The 12,379-nt window shown below is 47.3% G+C and overlaps 1 long non-coding RNA gene across 1 annotated transcript; it reads left to right on the top strand.

Annotated features, from left to right (window-relative positions):
• Positions 1–2,156: 2,156 nt before the first annotated feature.
• Positions 2,157–7,624, top strand: LOC144147212 (uncharacterized). Its single transcript, XR_013317862.1, has 3 exons — positions 2,157–2,491; positions 4,930–5,014; positions 7,505–7,624. It is a non-coding gene; the product is annotated as an uncharacterized LOC144147212 (long non-coding RNA).
• The last annotated feature ends 4,755 nt before the right edge of the window (positions 7,625–12,379 follow it).

Genomic DNA, 12,379 nt, shown 5'->3' with positions numbered 1-12,379 from the left:
TTGTATCTATGAACGCGGATGGCTTGGGGAAGTGAAGTGATAGATTGTAGGGTTTAACGCGCCGACGCAGCGCAGGCGATGAGGCGCGCCGTAGTGGAGGGCTCCGGATTAATTTTGACCACCTGGGGATCTTTAACGAGCGCCGAAATCTCGAACACACGAGCGTTTTTGCTTTTCGCCTCCATCAGAAAAGCGGCCCCCGCGGCCGGGAATCGAACCCGCGACCTCGTGCTCAGCAGCGCAACGCCTTAGCCACTGAGCCACCGCGGCGGGTATTGGGGAACCCTTATGAAAATGAACTTTTCCTTTCTGTTTACTTTGTGTCTCCTGCATGTTGACTGTGTGGCCTTTCTTTTGGCTTTTCCTTTGTGTTACCTCTCGGACATAAACAGGCTGTGTACTTTTTATAGACTGCCGGATAAACAGCCATGATGTTTTACCTTTATATATGTACTATGGTAAAGACAAAGTTTAAATTTCTATACGAAGATTTTATTTCGGATGAGAGGTATAAAACTTTAAAAATGACTTGCTTTCTTCTCTTTCTGAGTTCCGCAATGCTATTGCCCATGTGTGTACTCAAGGCAAAATGAAGTCAAAAGACTTTGGCCTGTTTCCCCTGTGTTGCCTCTAGGACAAAGGCTGTAAGATAGAACTTGAATTTGCTGTCTTAATTCTTCTGTGTGCCGTAATGCTGTTGCTTATGTATGTACTGAAGGCAAAATGAAGTCAAAAGACTGACTTATGTCTTTTGTGTTGCCTCTAGGACACTGGGAGGAAGGATAACTATTTGTTGCCTTACATTCTTTTTCTGAAGATTGTGCTTCCTCTAGTAAACATAAAGTCGAGCATGTAAGCCTTAATTATACTCGAAAGGTTAAGTTTTTTGGCTTGGCTAGAGATGGTAAGAAACAATGCCGATGGTTTGTGGAAATTCTGCAGCACTGTATACGTTATTTCGTGCTAGTGAGGTCTGATAATTCGCAGAATTAATATTACCAACTGGTACGTTTGTATGAAACAGTGGCGTAAGAAGGATACATATTGAACGAGGCTGTTCGAAGTGCCTCGTCCCTCCCATTACGAAAAAAAAGTGGCAGGGAGAAGAATATACAGACCAGAAAAAGTAAAAAGAACACAAAAAGCCGAATAGAAAACGAAGCAATGAAAACAAAAACAACCTAAAAAGTGGCTTCCGATTGTCCTAGTCTGTGCTGTCCTTCAGGGTCGTTGTAAAATGGCTTATCCTTGCAACTAAATGCTGAGCGGTGTACTGTTTTTTGCTTGCGGTAGAAATATATTGCGACAGAAAAAAAAGGGACACAGCCAGACGAGAGCAACAAGAGCAACAACAATGTCAAAATATAACCTCAGGCAGAAAAACTTTAATGAAGGCACGGTTAAAAAAAAAAAAAAAAAAAAAAGGTCACTGAGCGGGTTTCGAACCTCCGCCCTTTGAATCAGTAGGCGAGTACTTAACCTCCAAGCCACCAAAACAGTACACGATCAGGACGTAAACTTAGGTATAAATACTTAAGCTCACATAGTCTTGCTAAGCCTCCATTTGAGTGAATTGTTTGCCTGCGTGGATTTGACGCACGGTGCTTTTGTGTGTGTGCGTGCGTGCGTGCGTGCGCGCGCGCGCGCGTGTGTGTGTGTGTGTGTGTGTGTGTGTGTGTGTGTGTGTGTGTGTGTGTGTGTGTGTGTGTGTGTGTGTGTGTGTGTGTGTGCGCGCGCGCGCGCGCGCTCGCTCGCTCGCGCGCGTGTGTTTGCGTATGTCTGCGGGGAATAATTTTTTTATCCGGCCGTTCTGTTTGTGAAAAGCCCACAAACAGTGAATGGTGAATGCTTGGACGCTGAACAAAACACAAAACAGTCAATCTAGATGTAGATGACGATGATAATAACTTCGTTTGTTAATCCATTTTTATTCGCTTTTGAGTAGCAACAACTTACGACAACAAAAGACGTTGCTCGCATCAAGAAAATATACTGCCATTATATATATGTTTGCTATTATCAACTTTAACAAATTACTATAATGGCGTCTGCCTAGTTTGCTTCAGGGGTGATGATGAAGGAAGAAAGTAACTGCTAAAACTCTATAACTGCTAGATAGCCAACTGTAGTAATAAGTCTAGTCTAGGCTAGCATATATGCAGTCATTGTTATCGGTGCGCAAGCAAAGACGTGGTTTGTTCGTTGTGCGTGGTTTTGGTGGTTTGTTTTCGATTTGCTGGTGTTACGTGAATTACTACGTGCTCCTCCTGCCGTAATATTACGTGTTAGTGCTCTTGTGCCACCTGAAACATCGTGAGTGCTGGCAAAGCGTCTGTGTCGTCGCCGTACTGCGCTGCTGTGGCAAACGCACATCGAGGTCGCCATTTGACAAAATACCTGACAAGTTGTGCGTGCCTACGTGAATCAAGAGTCTCTACTGCAAGTTCCAGTTCTGTCGACGCGACGTGTGAAAAATGCTGCGTGTTCTGCCGTAAGTGATTGTTTATCGTGGTGCATGTTAAAATTTTATTACGCGTTGCCGCAGTGCTGTTTTGTTAAACGTGTTGAGTATATTCCTTGGTGTTCGGCTCGCCGCGCTTCTTTTATTGTAAATTACCGGCTGCGTCGGCGCGGTCATAATGAGCTTCCAGGAGCGGCGGTCAGTATGCTGTGTGAGTGATCGACCCCCTTGCCATTACCGGCAACGAAAACATTATGCTGACGGCCCAGCGGCCGCCGCTTGGCTTGGGTGGATTCGACGCTAAAGCTTGTTGCATGAAAAAAAAAATAATAATAATAAAACTGCGTTAATGGTTGTAAAACAAAACGCCCACTCACCGATTTTTTTTTTTTTTTAGGAGGCAGTTGACCCACAGTATATTTTTTTACAGGACGTAGGCAGCTTAGCATTGTTCTAACGGGTAGTTTTCGTTTACGGGTAAAGAAATGCAAGGAGGCTGCATTACATTTGTAGTTATAATACGTAAGAGTTGCATATACGTTGAATTTTCAACATTTAAGCATTGCTAGCAACTTTATAAGTAGTACCACATGCACAAGGTCTTTAGGCAGTGAACATTTGACCAGATAATTGTTAAGACGTCGCAGCTTGAAAACATGCTGTTCCAGCCTGCATTGCTGGTGCAGTCACAGGGCAGCTTTCACTGTTTTAATGCAAGAAATTTTTCCACCTTCCTAAGCTCATCCAGCATCGTCATGATCAGACAGAAATTCTTGTGTGGTGTGACATTATTTGTAGCTGGCTTGCATAAATTGTGTTGACCGTAACATGTTGAGCATCGGTTAAACGTGTTGATTCTTACAAATATGCATGTGATGGGGATACAATCACGGTGCGAAAAAGATTCAACAGGGCGTGGGCTTGCCACCGTGCTCCTTCACCATCCTGTTTTTTCGTTTCGTCAGCATTTCAACTTGCCTACCCCTTGGAGGTATTGGCACGCTGAGACGTTCACCATGTGCCTCAGAGAGAATTTTAATGGCGCCATGAAGACAAAATACAAGTTTGTGTTGTTCGAAAGATTTCGTGTGGTATGATGCCCCCAGCACTTGTCCAAATGCAAACGATGCTTTATTCACTGAGAAATTCATTAATTTAAGCTAAAATTTTGGTTTTCCCGCTAAATCGTGCATTTTCAGGGTCTGCAATGACATCACAGGAACCGACCGCTCTGCAGCCGATCGGGAAACCTTCTTTACCGTTAGTTAACCTAGATGGTGCCACCATACCGTGGCAAGCCGCTTTCTTCTTTTGTTTTGTTTTTACCGTATTTAAACGTGGCTTGTTTTTGTTCAGCGAGAAAATAATCGTTTCGTGAAGCATAGTGCTCGCTCCACAAATATGGTCACGTAAGACACCATTGCTTGTGTCAATCGGCCATTGTTGTCCGAGACAACCCCAAAGCCCCGCAGTACCAACAGCAGTACGCATCGGTACTTCTATGCTTACGTGTGCTTTCCTAACCTTTACTGTTGGTCCCACCATTCTTACTACTGTAAAAAGAATGTGCCCTAAATTTAAGCGCAAATGGTTCGTTCGGCAAGCTTATAGCCTCTGCCTAATTCGCGTTTGCTGTTGCCGCCCTCCGCTAACTGCAGAGCTGGCTGGTATGACATAGGTTCTGTTGCGGGAAATGAGCTAGTGGGTCGCATGGCCATTTCCTTTGTTCCTAATTTGTAGCTTATTTGAGTGGAGTTTATGTTAAAAATGGTGTCAGCGTGATTCTAGCAACGGAATCCTTTGAATGAACCAAACGTGTTTTCTCTTCATGGCTCCTTTAAAAGCCGTAACCACGTTTCGCACCCTCTGGACCAGAGAATATGCTTGCACAGTGGAATCTGGGGCCACAGATTTCTACCACCTAGGGATATTTAATAGGCTTAGTTTAACATTAATTCAGTGTAAGGATGCTTCTGTTCCTTTAAAGTATGGCTGAAAGCCTTGTAAGGATTGTCATGTATGTACAGTGCTCACGGATTGAAACGCGACACTGCAAGCGCGTGGCCTGCGCTACATGCAGCGCCGCCCGTGGAAGCTAGGTGTTGCATTGTGGTATACCACGAGGATGAGAGTGTTTTGACCATAAGCTTGCTGCTTCCGGTTGCCAATAAGCGGGGCAGTGGTTCCCCGCAGCGACAGCGGGGCAGTGGTTCCCCGCAGCGACAGCGGTGCACTGTCAGCGACAGCGACGTCCATGGACGGCGCTGCATGTATTGGCAGCCACGCGCTCGCAGTGTTGCGTTTCAATCAGTGAGCACTGTACTTATTTTTTAGCTTGAAAGAACTGAAGGTGCCTTTTTTGCACCTACAAAAAACAAATTCTGTCATGTCCTGTCAGAGCGAGTATTTCACGGCATTATACTGCATATTTACGGCTTGTTTACTACTTGAACTTCCATTTTTTACAGGGCCAGGTGTTTGACATGGAGGATGTACGTTGTGAGCTACCAGAAGAATTGGCTGCCTCCTGTTTCTATCTATCCTGCACGACCTGTAAGTGGAGTTCATTACGGCTGTGAAATGCATGAAAATCTCGATTTTGAAGGCTGAGAGAACATGAAAACATAGAAAACCATTGTGGCATTCTTGTGGTTCCTTAGTGATATTAAGACATAAGAACATTGCAGAGATGGGGCAAAAAATAAGGAACCGATGAGGGTGAGAAACTTCCTGGTACCTTTCTTATTTTTTTTGTCGCATCAGGGCTGCGTCCTTGCTCCATGAATTAATTAATAACGACTTTGTCACCCTTGTTCACTGGTAGTTGCGTGGTGCCCACAGACAGTGTGTGGGGATTTTTCTTCTACCGCCTATTACAGATGAACTAGATTTTAGACTTCTACTCAAAAGTCATATTATGGATTACATTACATGAGTGAAACAATTCCATGCACCCAGAAATAGAATTTAGGTGAATTCACTTCAATGCCCTAGATGCAACTTGTGCCTAGCAGTGAAAAGGGTGTATTGCGTGCCTTTTTGCCACTGTGTTTCATGTAGTGTAATGAGTCTCACTGGCCATCGTAGCCCCCCCCCCCCCCCCCCCCCCCCCCGAACAGCTATTTACTCTAGCAAATATAATGATGGTCCTAATTGTAGAAGGGCACCCGCCGCGGTGGCTCAGTGGCTAAGGTGTTGCGCTGCTGAGCACGAGGTCGCGGGTTCAATTCCCGGCCGCGGCGGCTGCTTTTCTGATGGAGGCGAAAAGCAAAAACGCCTGTGTGTACGATATTTCGGCGCACGATAAAGATCCCCAGGTGGTCAAAATTAATCCGGAGCCCTCCACTACGGCGCACCTCATCGCCTGCGTTGCGTCGGCGCGTTAAACCCTACAATCAATCAATTGTAGAAGGGTACTCAGCAATTGAAGAAAGAGCTGTGGGGGGTTCTGGTTTGTGTATCAGACTTTGTTTGGAATATTGTTATGTAGCCACGGATAATGCAGGGTTTTTGTAAAAATATAGATTATCGGAGCAAACTTGTGCTCCGCAGTAAACATAAAAAAACACAAACCTCGAAGGAGTCAGCAAAGGGACGTGCATGGATGAGCGTTGGCGAATTGAATGCTGCAGGGTTTCTTTTGCACTCATTCATTTAGATCGAGAACATTTTCAATAAAAAACAGGAAAAGCTAGGATAGGGATCGCAAAGCAACACCCTTTCCATATCAAACAGGACTGCTGGTGCAGCATACAAAGGAAAAATGGGAAAAAGACGGCTCCCTTAATTAAAAAAGGATAAGATTGCAGGGTGTGGCCAGGTGCTTGTAAAAAAATATTTTGTAAACAAATCAATTGGCGTGGTTGGGGGCAATATTATGATGTTTATAGTAGGAAAAACCTGCATTATTTCCGAACAGTATGAATGCTCTGTGTGCAAACATATGCAAAAATGCTTGTGTGTTTTTAGCATTTGAGTGCACGTTACAGAGTAGTCAGCTCAAGTTACTGCGGTAGCTTTCCTCATTGCTGGTAAGCATAAACCCTGAAATTAAATTTGCTGTATTCGACCGCCTTAACCCTTTCACTGTCACTGATGTCCTGGTTTGTCTTCGAATTTCTCCTCCACGGTGTCACTGACATACCGGTGCGTTTTCTGTTGTACGTTGAAAAATTCGTGCCATGGTGCAAAGTTGGCGCACCTGCACTGTTTGTGCTATCTGTCAAATATTTCTAGTAGCTTGTATTTTCACAAAGTACAGAGCGACCACGCCCAGCTTTCGCTGCTTGGGGGTCACTCCGTGCACTGTACATCTGTTGGGATGAGTGACCACGTGGCACGCGTGCAATGATGGGTGCAAGTGTGCTATCCACCACGTTTTTCTAGGGTTGTTTTTTATTTCTGTTCCCGTGTCTGCTACCCATCGACACAAGGAAATATAAAAAGTGAGGAGCCAACCTAGAGGTTGGTCAGTTCATGGTGATGTACATTTTGCTTTTTGTAAGCAAGCACAGACAAACAAACTAGACAATGCAAGTGCTGTCTCGTAAACGAAATGCACAATAAAACTGCTGGCTTTATAGGTTCCAAAGAACGCGTAGACACAAGCAACTACTCATGATGACGACTGATCAATGCCTGTCTTAGCATGTTCATGCAATTTTATGTTGCCCCTCCCCCCCCCTCCCCCCCATATTGCTTTGTTCCCACAGTGCTGCTGCAATAATCTCATCTCAAATGTTCTTGCGAGGCTGTATAAATGCCCGTCATGAGGAGGCCATGAATCTAAACAGTACTTAGTTCTGGGTTGTGTTGCCTATGTAACAGTATGTCATATTTGATGTTCGTAAGCTCATTAGTTAATTTATGTGGTCTAAATTTTGTGGCTAATTTTGCAACCTAGAAGTTATACCTTCTCTTTCAGGATACTTGGTTCAGTTTTGTATGGGAACACTCCTTTATATTTATAAGCATAACCAGCAAATGTTTGAGACGTGTTTGTTTAAACCCCTTCATATGCGATCAATGCGTTTGTCATTTCAGGTTCAAGCGTGGCAGTGGCTATCCCGTCCTGTGAGGGGTAAAGATGAGGCGACACCTGGTGTGGCAGGCGGCAGCAGCACGTATGGATCCAACCTGAATAAAATAGTCAGGTTTGCAAGAGTCGTGTGATTCATGTGATTTTCGTCAGCTTGCTCTTACAGAAACAGCTGCAGCATGAAACAGTGACTGTGGAGCTGGCTGACATTTTCTACATGCAGCTGGCTGTGGGGCACTGTTATTTGACAGCATGCAAAGGGCACTCAAAAGGTGGAAGCTTGTGGGATACGTAGAGGACGGAAACATAAAGGATTCTTGGAGGACGCAGAAAGTCGGTGGCGAAATTTCAATACAGGGGACACACAAGGGACGAATGCGGTCTGTTGCCTTCAAGACATATAGGGGACACACAAAGGCCGTATGGTGTCTGTGTTGCCTTTGGGAGATAGACTGGACGCATGGAGGACGGAAACACACGGGACACTTGGAGTACGCAGAAAGTCGGTGGCGAAATTCCAACACAGAGGAAACACACAGGACGCACGCAGTCTGTTTCCTTCGGGACGCAGACTGTCTTTTGACTGGACATAGAAATTTTCATAAGGGAAGTGAAGTCTAGGAGGGCATAGCGGAGGGCTCCAGACAGGGTTGAAGCATCGACCGGGATGCAGCGGATGTTGGCAAATTGCGAGCCTCCTGTGCACCGGCGTGGACTGCCTGATCCCCTGGAGATGACAACTCGTGCCCCTGTTACACTGGCGAAGGCGTCCCCGTACCGAGCTCTGTCGCCTCCGTCATGTAGGGTAGCATGGTGTACGAGCGGCGATATCAGAGGTGCTGCCTTAGTGTTGACGACAAAAATCCGAGAGCAAAACCTAATTAATTGGTTTACTTACTGCATGGCGAGAGATGAGCAGCGCCGATGCAGGAACAACACCCTTCCTGGGGAGCTTACGGCATGACTCGAACAGAGCAGAAGCAGGATCCTATGCTGTCGACCGAATGAAACGCGGCTCGAAAGGAACGCGTATTTATAACTCGAAGCGCCAACGGTCAATCAGCTTTCACAGTGCCTTGCGCACGACACGAAAAGAGTACAGACACACACGAACACTCTTTCGCTATGGTCCCTACTTTCGCGGTCTCGTGAAGGCCGGCGCACGTTGTGTCTGGGAGATGGAGGGAGAGGAGATCTGGGCGAGCGGCGTCCGCTCGCAGATTCAAGTCTCTACACGTCTCCGCTAGAACAGTTACCGTATTTACTCCCGTAATGATCGCACTTTTTTAGATGCGACTGCATCTTATTCACTCGCCTTGTCCATGCAGCGTCGGCGTCGTTGTCGTCCACCCCTCCCCCATTCTCCTCGCCGCGCCAGCTTCGCTCTCCGCCGCTCACCCCCTCTCCTCTCCGATAGCGAACACTCTCTCGCGAGGGGCATTGGATTGGATTGGATTGGATTAAAGTGGATTGTGTTGGATTGTGTTGCGTCATAGCCGCGGCAGACGCACTGGCGCCGGTGCGTCCCCTCACCGTTATGCGCGCTATAAAACGCGGTGCCTGCGCCGCTCCGCTCCATCGTTCCAGCGCCGTTCCTCCGCTGTCCAACGCTGCAACGTGAACCCCATATGCGTCGCATCTACACAGGGGTTCCCGCGAGGGGAGGTGGGAGTTTTTTTTTTTTTTTTTCGAAAATATGATGCAAAGTTAGGGGTGCGATCATTATGCGAGGTAAATTTTTCGGGAAAAAGTTACAGCGCAGAAAACGCAAAATGCAGGTCAAAATGTTTACGATCAGTCTCATGAACATAATAAACATAACAAATAAAAACATAATAAAAACTCCACTGACCACCGAATGACCACTGAGTGATGCAAAATGCAGTGTTTTCATTACGGAACGCGCCGGAATTACGGGATTACAGAACGTACCGGAACGAGTTTGCTGTGAGGTGAGAACAGGCCGACCAATAAGTGGCTGCTGCTGTCACAGTGTGGGACACTAAGACGCGGCTGCCGACGACACAGCAAGCTGAGCGCATTTTTTATGTTTTATCAGTACAGTATGTGCATATAACGAGTTTCTTCCGCACCAATAATGAACTCACGCTTGCCGATATCGCTAATATCATTAAGTCCGGGGCAATAACGTAGCCATGTCCGCTTTGAAAGAGGAGGAAACTAAAGTAATCACGACCATCGTCGTCTAGAGGAGGAAACTAAAGTAATCACGACCATCGTCGTCTAGACTTGGCACACATACGACATATGACTGCGGCAAGTTCAGGATGCGATCATTGCGCGGGAAATTAAAAAAAATCGCGATAATCCACCCTGTGAATGTGGTTGGAAAGCAAAGCTGTAAACGGCACCCACAATGTTTACCCATGCGACGTCACGTAAATTCACTCACGTATCTCTACAAATAGGGAAATTAGAAAGAAGTGAAATGCACTTAGCCACAGCCTTTATTACTTCAGAGAGATATTCTTGGTCAGGTTAAATCAAGGCATGATGCATGAAGGGTGGTTAGTTGAGCTGTATTGGTGTAGCACATGAGTGGAAACTCTTTTTATAAAATTAAAGGAAGCTCAAACCCGGTGTTGGACGATCTCACTTCTCCGTCTCCGCCGCCGGGGACGGAGGCGACGAGATCGGCCACTAAAACGGAAGAGGAGGAGCGGGAGGAAGAGCAGGAGGAGGAGAGGGGTGAGGACGAGGAGGAAATACTTCTATTCAGATTTTTGAATGGCCCAGAGTGCGGCCCAGGGGACTGGTTCCTTCTTCACTGGAGCCCATGCATATGCAGCCCGCGCTGCCTGTGCTGTGTCCACCAGCTGAAGCAGGGTAGGCAGAGGGTGGCTGGACAGCAGCATCTCCCATTGCTTTTGCTGGGTATTTGACGGAAAGAGAGGAGGGTGATCAGGGCTAAAGTCGCACACCCCGCTTATGTGGCGGATTGTTCCTACTTCTGAGCAAAATATACGTTCAGCGTCGTAGCGATTCGGGTGCAATAAGTGAAGACGCGTCGAGTATGGGAATGCGCCGGATTGTATGAGCCGTAGGGTAGTTTGTTGTTCTCTGGAAAGGTCAGGGTAAGGAGAAGGTAGGGTCTGTCTCTGAAGGCGATAATGCTGGGTTATGCCCCTGAACGAGACAACCGGGTGACTGTCCTCGTGCAGCTCATAGCATGGGTGCCCAAGCGCGCGCTTGTTGGTGGGCGTATTCGTTGCCCTCCATGGAAGAGTGAGCGGGTGTCCAGATAGCTGAATGGAACCATTTTGGGAGTGGGTTTTCAATAGACGCGGTGCCGGTCGGGAAATCCAACCCGACTGGTAATTCCGGTAGGCTTGTTGGGAATCGGTAACTACCTTCCGAACCCCTGGTTGAGAGAAAGCCAAGGCGATGACTGCCTCTTCTGCTGCCGTCATGTCTTCGGTCTTGAGTGAGGCACACGCAAGAAGGTTGGTTCTGGAGGTAGCCACGATGATGGCGTACTGCTGCCCTCGATGTTGGGAGGTCTGTGTCAATAACTGCGTGATCACCACTGAGGGTGGAGTTGAGCGCTTGAGCCCGTGCTTTTCGGCGGCCCTCGTTGTGTGAGGGGTTCATATTTATAAGCAAAGGGAGCATATTTAGTTCTTGTCGCCAAGAGTCCGGGAGTGCATCAAGCGGGGTGACATTCTGTGCGGCCCAGTCAATCTGGTGAAGGATGCGGCGACCCACCGCAGTTCTGCTCAGTCGAAGCTTCTGGTTAGAAAGATGCCCCTCTATCAGCTCTTCCACCGTGTTCTGGAGCCCCGGGCTCAGCAGATTTTTTGCTGACGCACTCATGAGAAGACCAATGGCCTGCTCGACCGCCTTTCTAATCATTATATAAAGCATCTTTAAGTCCCTTTTGCCAAGAAGAAGACAGGGTGGACGTAAGTGATTCTCGAGAGGACAAAAGCTTGACTTAATCGAAAGGTATCGGATTCCTTGAGGCCTCGCTTCTTGGTGGCAACTCGCCTGATCATGTGTATAATTTGATGGATACTCTGTTTGAGGCGCTGCTAGGATACGTCACTCCTGGTGTTGGCCTGGAGATGTAGGACCAAGATATTGATGCTGGGGCTTGGAGTAATGGCCTGGCCATCAAGGAGTATTTGAATGTGTTACTTGGTGTACCGTTTGGCGTGAGGGCGGACGACAAAGCGCTGTGATTTTTTTCGCGTGAACACGGGAGGCCACAGGGTTTAGCACAATGGCATACTAGAAGTGAGATGCCATGCTTTGCTGTGGGCGTCATTAAATTTTTGTAACTCCTAGCACACGCGCAAGGCTCGCACTGGGCTGCTAGACGTGCCGTGGGCGGAGTGCACTGCGGAGTGAGAAATTGCGTGACTCTATCACGTGGCGTTCAGCAAGAATGCAAGGGGTAACCTCGAAGATGTGCTGGTGAGTGCACCACCTTTCTTCCCTGCCTCCGCGTGGGCTCGTAGCTAAATCGGCAAGACAACGGGCTCTCGCTTTGTTACTCTATTAGTTCCAGGTTCGATTCCTGGCGGTGCCAGTAAATTCTTTTATTTGTTCGCGGGAGTTTTCTGATGTCACCAACGGTCGCGAAAGAACCCTTGGGGGGTAGAGGTAAAAAGCTTTGCTTTAAAAAGTAATATTTTGACGACGAACTTCAGGGGTGCGATCATTACGAGAGTGCGATCATTATGCGAGTAAATACGGTAGTTCTGTATTTTGTATCTGCCGCGGCGTGAGTCCCTTACAGCGGGGCACGCGCGGCGGGCGCTTGTCGCAATATGTTCGAGGAAGGCAGGCTTTCCTGCAGCACAGGAGAACTTCCCCGCACTACACCAAACTTGCGGCACGCTCGCACAGGGTAGCGG

Source organism: Haemaphysalis longicornis, unplaced genomic scaffold (assembly GCF_048455015.1).
Source record: "Haemaphysalis longicornis isolate Haplotype H1 unplaced genomic scaffold, Haemaphysalis longicornis Haplotype H1 scaffold_1, whole genome shotgun sequence".
Taxonomy (NCBI): domain Eukaryota; kingdom Metazoa; phylum Arthropoda; class Arachnida; order Ixodida; family Ixodidae; genus Haemaphysalis; species Haemaphysalis longicornis.
Note: the sequence above shows the minus strand (reverse complement) of the source record. Positions and strands in the feature narration are given on the sequence as shown.